Here is a 13,098-nt window from a genome sequence, read left to right as displayed (position 1 = left end):
TTGTACAGTGCCCCCTGGAGCAACTGCAGGTTAAGGTCCTTGCTCAAGGGCCCAATGGATTAGCATTCCTTCCGTCATTGCCAGGATTCAAACTGGCAACCTTCAAGTTGCCAGCCTAGACTCTTAAGCCAGAGGGCCACCACGCTGCCGTAGGCCTATAAGCAAAGTTCTTCCAAATTAAAATAGTTCACTTATATTTAGCAAAAACCTGCTTGGATTTTGCTTTTAAATGTCATTAAAAAAAACAAAAAAAACTTTCTAAATCTTTAACAAGAGAAGAATTTATTCTGTTCAATGAAAAGTAAAACCCAACATACAGAATTAGAAATCTGAAAATCAGGTTATTTTATGTTGCCTACAAGTTTAAAAATGAAAGACAATATTCGTTTCATTTAATTTTTTGTAGTGTCTACTTTCATGTGATAAAGCTCAGAAATCTCATATTTCCATTCAAAACAATACATTACTTAAAATAAGGATACATCGAGCGAAGACTTAAGGCATGATTTTTATTTTATTTTTTTTAAAGCATTCGTTTACTATAATGTTTTAAATTATTTTAGCCAGTGTTGCTTAGGCTTTTCTAAACTCAAATTATCAACAATAAAACTGACACCAACTTTAAAGACTATCAAACTGAAAATCATTTCAGTTCTTTGGCACGAGGCCCTGCAATGCAAACAAAGCACACCAGTCAGATCAAGGAACACATTCTGTGTATAAGGTAACCTTGCAAACCTGCATCAACTTGGGCAGCAAATGAACAATCATTAGAATTAAAAAACAAAGAGTGTTTCAGCACGGATACGTATGCCAACCACCAGGCGCAGAGCTGGAGGGGTGATGGGATAATAATAGTTTTGGAACGACAAAATCAAAGACAACCTGAGTGAGATGCTAAAAGCTAACTATTCAAAAAGCTATGCATAAATTAATGCGCATCAAATGCGAGTAAATGAAGTGAGACACAATTCCGCTAAAAAGATGCAGTAAACTGATAAATGAAGATGTAACGATAAGATGTAATAAACACATTAAAATTTTTGTTCTAAGTATTGCTTGCAAATGTGGTACCACAAGCTACTGATTGATGGTGTGAACTTGCTTCTCTCCCATGAATTTATTTTATGTTGAATAAATATGATAAAATAAAATCTAGTCTGTCTAGGTGACTAACATTACATATTTATCTGACGTGGCAACTGGGTAATAAGAAACATGGAAATCCAGGTCATCCATCCATCCATCCATTTTCCAACCCGCTGAATCCGAACACAGGGTCACGGGGGTCTGCTGGAGCCAATCCCAGCCAACACAGGGCACAAGGCAGGGAACCAATCCCGGGCAGGGTGCCAACCCACCGCAGGACACACACAAACACACCCACACACCAAGCACACACTAGGGCCAATTTAGAATCGCCAATCCACCCAACCTATGTCTTTAGACTGTGGGAGGAAACCGGAGCGCCCGGAGGAAACCCACGCAGACACGGGGAGAACATGCAAACTCCACGCAGGGTGGACCCGGGAAGTGAACCTGGGTCTCCTAACTGCGAGGCAGCAGCGCTACCACTGCGCCACCGTGCCGCCCAAATCCAGGTCATTTTTCCCCAAATTATAACTACTATAACCTATAACACACCAAAAATCCAAAGTTACTTTTTTCACTGTGATATTTAACTTGCCGAGTACTTCATCTTATAAAGTACCCAAAATTAAAATACAGTGGAACCTCGGTTCACAGCCATAATTCATTCCAAAACTCTGGACGTAAACCGATTTGGTCGTAAACCAAAGCAATTTCCCCCATAGGATTGTATGTAAATACAATTAATCCGTTCCAGACCGTACGAACTGTATGTAAATATATATATATATATATATATATATATATATATATATATATATATATATATATATATATATATATATATATATATATATATTTTTTTTTTTTAAGTTTTTAAGCACAAATATAGTTAATTAAACCATAGAATGCAAAGCGTAATAGTAAACTAAATGTAAAAACATTGAATAACAGAGAAAACTAACATTGCAATAGTTCACGCTATAGCGCTACAAACCGCTGGCTAAAAATACTTTTTAATTTTTTTTTAATGAGTTTTAAGCACAGGGAAAAAAATGAACATTTGAAAAAATCCGTAATTTAATAAACCACCAAGAAAAGTAACATTGCAACAATGCACGCTACGAACTGATCGCTGTAAACAGAAGTGAAAACAAAATCAAGCCCAGTGCATTCTTTAACTGCCTTCCTACCTTATGCTCTTTCGCGTTGCCTGTGTGTGTGCGCGCGTCTGTCACTCTCTCGCGCCTGTGTGTGTGCGTCTGTCTCTCTCTCGGGCTGCCTGTGTGTGTTGTGCTCTCTCACTCTCTCTCTCTTGCTCGCTGCACAGGAAATGCACAGGTAGAGACTGAACATGTACAAACCGAAAGGGAAACTGGCTTGTTCGTATACCGAGTGTGTGGTTGTGAACCGAGGGAAAAGTTTGGCAAACTTTTTGGTCGTAAACCAATTTGTACGTGTACCGTGACGTTCGTGAACCGAGGTTCCACTGTAGTTGCCAAAAATGTTACTAAAGGATAATCTTATATATATGGGCACCGTGGCGGATGTTAGCAGATTGCTGGCCAACCACAAGAGTTACCTGGTAGGTAACCACCCATACAATCAGATTGTGACACAGACTTCGAATGCCGTGAATGTAATTACCCCGATCTACATGCTGTCAAATAAACGAACCACACGCCGTGGCGCAACGTTAGGGGCATCACCTCTGACGCTGACGTCCGAGGTTCGATTCCCAAGAGGGAGTGCAGTGGAGTTTGTACGCCTGATGAGCCCAGAATGAGGGCGAAACACGTGTCGCGTACTCTTTGCATTTATTTGACAGTAAACTATTTCAACCATTCTATGATCTGCTCCTCACAAACTGAGGGCACCGTGGCGGATGTTAGCAGATTGCTGGCCAACCACAAGCGTTACCTGGTAGGTAACCACCCATACAATCAGATTGTGACACAGACTTCGAATGCCGTGAATGGAATTACCCCAATCTACATGCTGTCAAATAAACGAACCACACGCCGTGGCGCAACATTAGGGGCATCGCCTCTGACGCTGACGTCCGAGGTTCGATTCCCAAGAGGGAGTGCAGTGGAGTTTGTACGCCTGATGAGCCCAGAATGAGGGCGAAACACGTGTCGCGTACTCTTTGCATTTATTTGACAGTAAACTATTTCAATATATATATATATTATATTATATAATCTCAAAGTTGGTCATCTAATTACTCACTAAAAGTCTTGGCGTAATAGGGGTATATTTTTTAAGAGTATTAGGATAGCATTAGAGTGTTGTACCGTGTTAGCCATAGAGTGATACATGAGAAAATAGGGTGAAATGACACCTTTATGGCTAACTAAATAGATTATAAATGCAAGCTTTCGAGGCAGCTAAGGTCCCTTCATCAGGAGAGTATTAGGAGGCAGACAACCAGCACCAGCATATACTAAACTGTGTCCCACGTTACAAAAAAAAAAAAAAAAAAATTTCACTGCTTCCTACAGTAAAATGCAATGCAACACAAACACAAGGTAGAATGCATTTTTTTTCCATATGCCAACCCTCAATGAGATGCCAAAGTAAAGTGCATGTCTAAGCCACTCACAGGTTTAGAGACAAAGGAGGCAATTCCAGGCAATTAAGCTTCAGTCAATCCAAGAGGAATTTCTTCAGCGCTAACTTCCACATAAAGCAATTTTCTCAGGGGCCTTTACAGCATCTGCATGAAGGAGTACAAATAAATAGATAAGTAAACAAACAAACAAAGAGATCAAAAGGTGAAGCTTTCTGTAGGCTAGATTTCAACAGTCAACACACACAGGCAAAATTATAGATGGGCAAACCTTTGTTACAAAAGTTAACCACAGTTTTTATAAATAAAAATGTAGTGCCTAAAACTACTATGCAAATCTAAGAAAATTAAAATTCATCTAACGCCATTACTGACAATGTACTTTCCTTTTATTGTTTATTGGGGATTTTCATACTGTCAATACTGAGAAGAGCTTAGCCATGTATTAGGGTGCAATGAACTATAAAAAACTTTTACATCTCATGCACTACACCATGAACAAAATCATTGTCCTTTCATTTTTATTTATTTTCATCTCTTCAAAAGGCTCTCAGATAATCTACCAATTTCAAAAGAAGCTATTGCATATTTAAACATTCAAACAGCACAGAAAGGGAGAGCTGTTAATTTTTGTGGGCAAAACAAGTCACTGTTACTCTTACAGAAACCACATTTGAAGGTTCAGTGAAGCAGAAATGTTGAACATACCAATGAAAACTATAAGCAATAAAGGTGTATCAGAAAACAATTTGCCTGCCTCCTCAGGAAAAATTACCTAAAAGTTAAATTCCATACAAGCCACTAAAGAAACCACTTGGCAAAGCATCATAAAACCACTGTTGATACTGGAATACAAGTCGCCTTTGACTGCAGGGCAATGCCTGTGCACTTCTGCTTTTCCCCCCCAAATCGGTCTCCAGTTTTTCTTAAATTTTATAAGTTTCCATCATGTTAGTTGTATCCATCTAAAATGTGTTTCTGTGGGAACTAACCCTTTAAACCAAGTTTCATTACAGCAAACACCTAACAGTACTTGCTTCAAATTAAAATGATCCTCAGTAAAGATTTTGGAATTTAGCAAAGTTTATTTAATTTATTACGTAATCAAGCCGAAACAAAAATATAAAATAGTAAGGAACATAGGGATATTTTCTTTAACTGCAGCAGGTAAAAAAAAAAAAAAAGAACTCACACAATTTCAATTTGTGTTCTTTAAACTCTGAACAGTAGCAAAAAAGCTACTCCAATAATCCACTGTACGACAACTAAAATGTGACTTTACTACTTCGTGAATTTATAATGAAAGCGGATCATTATCATAACCTAATATACCGTTCATCCCAAAACATGGTTACACATAGCAGTGTTGAAGGTTTTATAAAGACAGAAAATATTTTTACTAGTTTGTGATGGACAGGCATGCATCCCCGTCATTGTTGGCCTATAGCTTGCAATAACTAATGCTGTCGGGACAGACTGAATTCCATGACACTAAATTAGACTGAGAAGGTTTAAAAATAGACAGATGGAAGGATATTTTCCAGTTTAGACTGTAATTGTTTCAATTTACCAAATCACCAACCCCCTATTTTATATTTATTAGGGAGAGCCAGACAGAATTTTATTCTATCTATCTATTTATTACATTGGAAACCAACATAATGAATAATTATAGTGGTAATGGGTTCAGCTCAAGAAGTATCTGCCAGCAATTTCTGTCTGTGGCATGTGAACATAAATATCATTGGATTAATAAAAAAAAAAAAAAGAATGATATGCAACTTTCTTTTAAAATGTCAGTTAAAATGGACAAAAAATAATCTAGTAAAAACATCAGAAAATAAAGAGACACATTACCCTGTCATTAATGACAGTATGTACATGCTAAAATTGTTTGTTTATTCCGTTCCTCCATTCAAAAACATGCCTCTCACAGATGTACAGTGGGGTAAAAAAGTATTTAGTCAGCCACCAATTGTGCAAGTTCTCCCACTTAAAAAGATGAGAGAGGCCTGTAATTTTCATCATAGGTATACCTCAACTATGAGAGACAAAATGAGAAAAAAAAAATCCAGAAAATCACATTGTCTGATTTTAAAGAATTTATTTTCAAATTATGGTGGAAAAAAAGTATTTGGTCACCTACAAACAAGCAAGATTTCTGGCTCTCACAGACCTGTAACTTCTTCTCTAAGAGGCTCCTCTGTCCTCCACTCGTTATCTGTATTAATGGCACCTGCTTGAACTCGTTATCAATATAAAAGACACCTGTCCACAACCTCAAACAGTCACACTCCAAACTCCACTATGGCCAAGACCAAAGAGCTGTCAAAGGACACCAGAAACAAAATTGTAGACCTGCACCTGGCTGGGAAGACTGAATCTGCAATAGGTAAGCAGCTTGGTTTGAAGAAATCAACTGTGGGAGCAATTATTAGAAAATGGAAGACATACAAGACCACTGATAATCTCCCTCGATCTGGGGCTCCACGCAAGATCTCACCCCGTGGGGTCAAAATGATATATAAAAAAAAAAAAAATCCCAGAACCACACAGGGGGACCTAGTGAATGACCTGCAGAGAGCTGGGACCAAAGTAACAAAGGCTACCATCAGTAACACACTACGCCGCCAGGGACTCAAATCCTGCAGTGCCAGACGTGTCCCCCTGCTTAAGCCAGTACACGTGCAGGCCCGTCTGAAGTTTGTTAGAGAGCATCTGGATGATCCAGAAGAGGATTGGGAGAATGTCATATGGTCAGATGAAACCAAAATAGAACTTCTTGGTAAAAACTCTACTCGTCGTGTTTGGAGGAGAAAGAATGCTGAGTTGCATCGAAAGAACACCATACCTACTGTAAAGCATGGGGGTGGAAACATCATGCTTTGGGGCTGTTTTTCTGCATAGGGACCAGGACGACTGATCCGTGGAAAGGAAAGAATGAATGAGGCCATGTATCGTCAGATTTTGAGTGAAAACCTCCTTCCATCAGCAAGGGCATTGAAGATGAAACATGGCTGGGTCTTTTAGCATGACAATGATCCCAAACACACCGCCTGGGTAATGAAGGAGTGGCTTCGTAAGAAGCATTTCAAGGTCCTGGAGTGGCCTAGCCAGTCTCCAGATCTCAACCCCATAGAAAATCTTTGGAGGGAGTTGAAAGTCCGTGTCGCCCAGCGACAGCCCCAAAACATCACTGCTCTAGAGGAGATCTGCACGGAGGAATGGGCCAAAATACCAGCAGCAGTGTGTGAAAACCTTGTGAAGACTTACAGAAAACGTTTGACCTCTGTCATTGCCAACAAAGGGTATATAACAAAGTATTGAGATGAACTTTTGTTATTGACCAAATACTTTTTTTCCACCATAAGTTGCAAATAAATTCTTCAAAAAATCAGACCATGTGATTTTCTGGATTTTTTTCTCATTTTGTCTCTCATAGTTGAGGTATACCTATGATGAAAATTACAGGCCTCTCTTATCTTTTTAAGGGGGAGAACTTGCACAATTGGTGGCTGACTAAATACTTTTTTGCCCCACTTTATGAAGTTTTCGATTGCCACTGCATAAGCAACTACTCTTAAGATTAGATCATTAACCCTTTTGTGGTTTGATCTTTTCATAATGTACACCGTACCTCATAGCTGCTGGTACCATACTTAATCAGCTTCCAAATACTTGACCCTTTCCTTAGTCGATTCATTTTTCCTAATACACAATGCATGTGAGGCACACCCTATCTTCCAAAAAGATTTATAATCAACCTGTAATAAGATGCTTTCACATCTTTACTTAAGTGTAAATTAAACATCAAGCTCCATCCTGTCAAAACCACCTTTTGAACTGCAGTGAGATTCTGAGGATTAATAGCATTACTCATTTGCTGCACAAGTTGTTATAATTCAAAATCACACGATAACTTTAAAATCCCGCAATAACTGAAAGATTATAAAACACACAAGTTCTATGGTAGCTTAGGTACAGTGAAGTTAGGGGAAATGCTGCCATAAAACAGTGCAATTGCAAAACCCTATGGTAACTGGGTGATGTTTTTCGGAAAGATGGATAATGCTTTTTATAACCATTTAAGGACAGAGACAAAATAGTACAAAGCATTATGAAAGCAACACAAAAAAGCTATCCAGACACATCAGCAAGACAGACTTGATAGGGAGGTATATAATTCAAAGTAACATGACTTATTAAGGTATACGTAAGCTGTGCATTCTAATGAGTTTCTTTTCTGTAAGAAATTATACTCTTATTTTAACCAGCTAACTGCAAAATTTCCAAAATTCCTCTTGGGTCTTCTTTTTTAATGGTCTGTTTCTGACCACAAAAGTACTAAGGGCAGAATGGCTTTATGGGACTCCTTCCAAATTTTCCTGTTGAGCAAAATGTGCAGCAGGTTTTCAGCTCCTGATATATGCTGTGTGACATGCACAAAAGTGATGTGTAAATAGCTATTTAAACCTTTAGTTATGCCTTTACATACTTAATATGTGCACATGCACATCTTTGGCCTGTCAGTATATGCCATCCTGTTCTAAACTGCACTGTACACATATGATGCCACCCACCATACACTACGTTTCCATCTAAGATTTAAATATGAATAATGCCAGGGCGGAGTGGTGGCTCTGAGGCTACGGATCTGCACTGGCAATCAGAAGGTTGCCGGTTCGAATCCCGTAAATGCCAATAGGGACTCTGCTCTGTTGGGCCCTTGAGCAAGGCCCTTAACCTGCAATTGCTGAGCGCTTTCAGTAGTGAGAAAAGAGCTATATAAATGCAAAGAATTATTATTATGCCACATAAAAAAAAGCAAATCGCCACTAAACCCATAGAAACAGACAAAATGTTTATGTGTGTGACTCAATTGCATTATTTCTTATCCAAAAAAAGTTTAAACTGATAAATTGCTTTTTACTGAATAAATGATAGGATTGTGTGTAGTAGTTTAAAGTTATTTTGTCCATATAAGCTTCTCAGAGATGTCTATATCACATACCAAGAAAGTAATCAATTGTAGCAAATGCTTTACACTAACCAAGACAGATATGCCTTAAATCAAATTTTGGTCATAAAAAAATCACAAATTTGGCACCATATTTCCTATACCTGGCTAAGCAGTAAATAAAAGGGATGGCTATTTTTCACATATAATCACTAGCCCAGAACACCCTTTTTGGGTTTTATATATATATATATATATATATATATATATATATATATATATATATATATATATATATATATATACACACACACACACACACACAGAATCTGCTTGGAACAAACCTCGGTCCTGGGGACCCCCTGTGGCTGCAGGTTTTTGTTCCAACCAGATTCCTAATCAATGACAACACCTGATAGCACTGATCTCATTTAATCTCATTTAATTAGCTGAAATTATTTTTCTTTTATTCTACATTCAGAAAAGCACAGCAGCATGATTTTTACATTTATAAGACATTTAGAAATATTTCTGCTTTTGCTATAGATTTAAATGCTTACATCTCTTTTATTGATTTCATTATATTTTGCCCGTTCTCTTTGCAGTTTTTCCCCTTTGTTGTATCTTATTAATGAGAATTAAAAATGAGCAGAGCAGACACCCTGGCAAACAACACGGAATAATCAAAGGCTGCAACTACTTTAACTTCAGATCCACTAATTAGTAAATAATGGATTAATTAAACAATTACAACACCTAGAAAAGTAGAATGAAAATCAAGATGAAAATATTAAGAAAAAAATACATTGTTCCCATATAACTTCTTGGTACATTTTTATATATTTTTCTTTTTAACTAAATTTAGTTTTCTAATTTCTATATTGTTCCCAAAACACAGAACTTGGGAAATATAACACATCACTTAATTAGCCCAGGAGTCCAATTAAAAACAGAAGCTGGTTGGAACAAAAACCTGCAACCACAGTGGGTCCTCAGGACCAAGGTTGAGAAACACTGAACTACACGGTAACATACTTTACTGAGGACGTCCCCCACAATGACATCACACCTGTGGTCTCCACTCGCAGGACTTTGTGTCTTTGCTGATAAAAAGGCTTCAGGGCCACATAGAATCAGCCCCAGGGTGATGAAAAAATGTGCTAACCAGCTCTGTGGGGTCCTACAACACCTATTCTCCCTTTCTCTAAATTTGCAGAAAGTTCCCCAGCTGTGGAAAACATCCAATGCCAAAAAAAAGTTCATTCCAGGGATCCCAAGGACTTCAGACATCATGAAGACCTCTGACAGGCTAGTCCTAAAACAGTTACAGCCCCTGGTTTCAGGACATCTGGACCCGCTGAAGGTTGCCTATGAGACACATGCAGGTGTAGAATATGCGCTCATGTATATGCTCCACAAAGCCTACTCCCACTTGGACAAAAGTTGGCACCACAGACAAGATAATGTTCTTTAACTTCTCCAGTGCTTTTAACCCCATTCTGCCTCAAGAACTGGGGAAAAAGCTCAAGGCTTTGCATCTTGATGCCCCCACAATCTTCTGGATCATGTTACTACCAGCCAACAGACATAAATGTTTGTGTGTAATTATGGAGCACCTCAGGGAACTGTCCTGTCTCACTTCCTGTTCACCCTCTACACAACAGATTTCCAGCACAATACCAGCACTTGACATCTACAGAAATTTTCAGATGACTCATCCATCATAGGCTGCTTTAATAACAGAAATGAGTCTGAGCACAGAAAGGTTATGGAGGACTTCATCTTGTGGTACAAGGGACAACAACGTCCAACTCAACATCAGCAATGCAAAAGAGCTGGTGTTAGACTTTAGACGGGCCAAAGAGCCTTTGAGACCTGTCACCATCCAGGGGAAGGACGTGGAAGTGATGCAGAGCTATAAGTACCTAGGGGTCCATGTAAACTAGTCTGACAACACAGTGGTGGTGTGTATGAAGGGCCAGAACAGACTGCACTTGCTAAGGCAACCCGGGTCTTTTGATTGTGCAACAAGCTACTGGAAACATTCTATCAGTTCATAGTAGCCAGTGTGGGGTTCTGCACAGCAGTGTCCTGGGGAAGCAACAGCAGCAGAAAAGAGAGCACAATGCCTGAACAAACTTATCAGGAAAGCCTGCTTCATAACAGGACAAACCCTGAAAACACTGGAAGCTGTTGTAGAAGAAAAAAAAAAAAAAAAAAAAAAAAAAAAGAGGATGGTGTCATAATTGGATGCCATGAAAAATCCCCTCCATCCCCTCCAGGAGGCACTCTCTTGACAGCACTTTTATGCACAGGCTCATTCTACCACAGTATGTTAAGAGGCACCTCTGGGGGTCTTTTCTGCCCAGTGCCATCAGGCATTTCAGTGCTTCTTCCATGCTTTCTGCCCAGTGCTTTTGAATTGATTTTTATTTATTACAGACAGACAGACAGACAGACAGACAGACAGATAGACAGACAGATAGACAGATAGACAGATAGACAGATAGATAGATAGATAGATATTGTCATTGTCACTTTTACAAAGGAACAACGAAATTGAAGGTGCAATCGACTCAGTGTGAGGTTTTGACATATCAGTTAGTTGATTGGGGGTATTATTTCTCCTACGAGTCTGTATTCTTGTTTTTATGTTTCTCTTGCTGTATGCATGTTCATTTTCCCTTAGTATTACAGTAATCCCTCGCTATATCGCGCTTCGCCTTTCGCGGCTTCACTCCATCGCGGATTTTATATGTAAGCATATTTAAATATATATCGCGGATTTTTCGCTGCTTCGCGGGTTTCTGCGGACAATGGGTCTTTTAATTTCTGGTACATGCTTCCTCAGTTGGTTTGCCCAGTTGATTTCATACAAGGGACGCTATTGGCAGATGGCTGAGAAGCTACCCAACTTACTTTTCTTTCTCTCTCTCTTGCGCTGACTATCTGTGATCCTGACGTAGGGGGTGTGAGCAGGGGGGCTGTTCGCACACCTAGACGATACGGACGCTCGTCTAAAAATGCTGAAAGATTATCTTCACGTTGCTACCTTCTGTGTGCAGCTTTTAAGTATGCTGCACGGTGCTTCACATACTTAAAAGCTCAAAGGGCACGTATTGATTTTTTTATCTGTCTCTCTCTCTCTCTATCTCTCTCTAACTCTCTCTCTCTCTCTCTCTCTCTGCTCCTGACGGAGGGGGTGTGAGCTGCCGCCTTCAACAGCGTTGTGCCGTGGTGCTTCGCATACTTACAAGTCAAACAGCCCTATTGAATTGTTTGCTCCTTTGAAGAGGAAGATATGTTTGCATTCTTTTAATTGTGAGACTGAACTGTCATCTCTGTCTTGTCATGGAGCACAGTTTAAACTTTTGAAAAAGAGACAAATGTTTGTTTGCAGTGTTTGAATAACGTTCCTGTCTCTCTACAACCTCCTGTGTTTCTGCGCAAATCTGTGACCCAAGCATGACAATATAAAAATAACCATATAAACATATGGTTTCTACTTCGCGGATTTTCTTATTTCGCGGGTGCCTCTGGAACGCAACCCCCGCGATGGAGGAGGGATTACTGTAATAAAGTTTATCTAATCTAATGTGGAAAAAAGTCTCTCCCCCCCCCCCCCCTTTGCAGCAAACTTCCTGCAGTGTAAACAAACAGCAGTGAGTGAAGGCTTGTTTTATGAGTGAACGAAAGTCGATTGGAATATTAGACTTTACGTTAAACACTGAAAAAAGGAATCAAAGAAGTTGTCGTGCAATTAGGCGAATGACGAGAGAAGCTACTTTAAGGATTTCAGGCCTTTTTATTTTGTCTTATGAATTAAAACAGGCTCTGCTTGAATTTGGACAGGGAACTTTTTTAAAATCCAGTAGCTTACGCTTATAATCGGAAAAAGAAAAAATAAAGATAACTTTGAAATTGCTGCTTAGTAATCAATAGGGTTTTTATAAGATTTGTACTGTGTTTATTATTTGTTGCTGTGTGATACACAGCAGAAGTTTTGGTAAGCAACAAGTACTATATAATTAAAATGGTAATCCGTTATTTTATAATTACACCTCAAGTACTAGGGTGTTGTACCGTGTTAGCCATTATGAATGTAGAGAAAAGCCAAGCAAAATGACACCTTTTATTGGTTAACTAGAAAGATTACAATATGCAAGCTTTCGAGGCAACTCAGGCCCCTTCTTCAGGCAAGATGTCAATTACACCTCAAGAATTACAAATGTCTAGCTGATACACTGAAGGAAAAAAAGTGCAAATATAGTAAATACATATTGCAAAAACCTGTAGTACAATTAATGATTTAAAATGATTAAAACCTATAATTGTGTGTGTATTTACATTTAAGCAGTGTTTACTATATACTGTACATACATATACACATACATACATATACATGTATATACATATACATACACACACACACATACATACTGTCACACACATTTTTGATGTTAAAAAAAGTAGTTTTCAC

At 38.7% G+C, this 13,098-nt stretch overlaps 1 protein-coding gene across 2 annotated transcripts in view; it reads right to left on the bottom strand.

Annotated features, from left to right (window-relative positions):
• ppm1ba (protein phosphatase, Mg2+/Mn2+ dependent, 1Ba) overlaps positions 1-13,098 on the bottom strand; it is a 109,691-nt gene that overhangs the window by 62,901 nt on the left and 33,692 nt on the right. For both annotated transcript variants that reach the window (XM_051919636.1, XM_028820966.2), the window contains exon 2: positions 3,695-3,808. The gene's annotated coding sequence lies outside the window, so the exon portion shown is untranslated. The remainder of the gene's footprint in view (positions 1-3,694; positions 3,809-13,098) is intronic.

This window comes from Erpetoichthys calabaricus, chromosome 15 (genome assembly GCF_900747795.2).
Source record: "Erpetoichthys calabaricus chromosome 15, fErpCal1.3, whole genome shotgun sequence".
NCBI classification, from domain to species: Eukaryota; Metazoa; Chordata; class Cladistia; order Polypteriformes; family Polypteridae; genus Erpetoichthys; species Erpetoichthys calabaricus.
Note: the sequence above shows the minus strand (reverse complement) of the source record. Positions and strands in the feature narration are given on the sequence as shown.